Source organism: Notothenia rossii (assembly GCF_949606895.1).
Source record: "Notothenia rossii genome assembly, chromosome: 8".
NCBI classification, from domain to species: domain Eukaryota; kingdom Metazoa; phylum Chordata; class Actinopteri; order Perciformes; family Nototheniidae; genus Notothenia; species Notothenia rossii.
Window position 1 is genome coordinate 77,784,903 of NC_136906.1, and position 2,272 is coordinate 77,787,174.

The following is a 2,272-nucleotide window of genomic DNA, read 5'->3' on the forward strand; positions in this document are numbered from 1 at the left end:
ACATGTTATATTTGGGTCTTAGATATTTTGATAATTATGGTACAATACAAAGTTTTATTAAGGAATATTTGATCACAATGGGAGACACTTGGTTAAATAAAGGCAAAATAAAATGTAGTGTTGAGTTAGCAATTCCTTTTGAGTAGCACATTTAAGTGCATTGTTGCAGTTGTTGGATTATAATTGAACATAGCTTAGCATTCTGATATCTAACACTTTTTTTTCTAACACTGGTGATACAAATATGCTTTACTTTGTACAATTAAGGGTCTTCAAAATAAGTCTCCCATGTTCTCTCGTCTCCATCTCCACATCATGATTTCCTCGGTTGCATCTCACTTGCATCATTCTCGGCAGATCAGACTCCTAAATCACCAAAAAAACTCTCATATTTTTAAGAAATAAGGACTACCTGACGTCGAGTGTATGTCGAACTGATGCTCCTTATTCATTCAAAGTAATAATGGACTACAGAGAAAGCAGTATGAGCAAGGCAAGACATTTTACATACCGATACAAAAGTCAGATTATTAAGGAAAAGTCATCATATAGGAACCTAACAACAACAATGAGGTCATACAGTGACGGTTTGAATGAAGGCAAACTGGGAAATATAAAATGATATATGATATTTATCACAACAGGTCTAATTGTGTTTATTATATAGTAAGTCTGCTGCTTTAATTCGGTGTCACAAGACGATTAACCAAACTCCTTGGGACTTTTTTTGAAATGCAAAGAGAGACACATCAAAAACTCAAAATAACAATAAACGAGTCGAATTTCAAACCAAATGGGATTTTAAGGGATTTTTTTTAGGCCTTTTAGTTTACTACGCTCATTTGGTGGAAAAAAATCTCTCTCTCTCTCTCTCTCTCTCTCTCTCTCGCTCTCTCTCTCTCTCTCTCTCTCTCTCTCTCTCTCCACCTACTGAGGTATTTATCACTTCCTTCTTATATAATATATGTAAGTTCTTATTCTAAGTATAGCAGTGGAGGTGAGACATGCAGAAAGCAGCAGATACGAATCTCACTTCCCGAACACAAGCTTAATCTCCTGCTGGGAAAGAAGGCGGTATTATATAAATATTAATATCGAGAGAGAGAGAGAGAGTGTAGTGTACGTACAGTAGAAACAGTGCAGGTCAACCACAGTGAGGGAAAATGTTAGATATTTAGTTTTTAAGATTGTGTGTCCAAGCTTTTTAAAATAGTTTGTTTACTCTATATAAAATGTCCTGAAACTGTCCTTCTCGTGTTTCTATGATACATTTTTAAACATTTGTGGTATTCCCCAAAAACCAGTCTTTTCAACTTGTTTTTCTGTCTTCGGACTCAAAAGAGTAATAAAATGTATTGTTGTAAATACTCTGTAATGTTGTTGTTTGTTAATAAAAAAGAATATTAAAAAAATGATGTGTGATTATTGTGTACGTCCTTTTAATACAGTTTTTTAAATTAAGTGTACAAAACTAGATTAAGGAAATTAAATGAGTTTTAAATGAGAGCACAGATTCATTATTTCAGGAGACAATGTGTAATTTAAGGGACCTATTTCTCTTACTTGTTTCTCACATAATCATACTATAGTTTCCTTACATATAAACAGTGGTTACCACGTGTACAACATATACAAATCAATAAAGGTGACCCATTCAAAAGGGATTCAAAAGCAACACAATCTTTTATTTGAACTTTATTAAACAAAATACATTCCATATGAAACACAGAGAACAAACCGTCCCTCTCTCTGTCAGTGAAGTACCAGTTTCACATATTATAGTTTCTTAATATCTGTTCAAATCTCACAGAAACCTTTGACTTTAATTCAAGTCCTTCTGATGAGAGGAAGAGGGGAGGAAAGAAATGAGGAAAGGATGAAGGGAAGTGGAGGAATGTAAGGGAGGATACACGTGCACTGTAAGTGCAGGAGGTTTGAGTGTAAAAAATAGCTCTCCATTAATGTCCCGAAACACATCACTGTTGCTGTTCCTTCATTACATCCCACAATCACCTTCCTGCCGCAGCAAATACTCACTAAAGCCCCAAATGTGGATTAATCCGCCGCAGAAAATAGTCCCTTAACAAATGCTCTATTTCCTTCCTTGAAATAAAAGCTTCAGTGACCAGCTGTTAAAGGAAACTTGTCTTCAGTCGCATCCAATGGGCTGTGAGAGAAATAATGGATATAAGGAAGTGTTAAGGGATATAGGTCCTGATTCATTGTTCAACACATTTGCTTTATTGTCCTGCGTAGGGATCGATATAGTTAA

General features: G+C 35.0%; 1 protein-coding gene across 1 annotated transcript in view; it reads right to left on the reverse strand.

Annotated features, from left to right (window-relative positions):
* Window positions 1-599: 599 nt before the first annotated feature.
* ift172 (intraflagellar transport 172) overlaps window positions 600-2,272 on the reverse strand; it is a 26,275-nt gene continuing 24,602 nt past the window's right edge. Inside the window, exon 25 of the mRNA XM_079645332.1 lies at window positions 600-2,272. This exon is cut by the window's right edge and continues 443 nt beyond it. The gene's annotated coding sequence lies outside the window, so the exon portion shown is untranslated.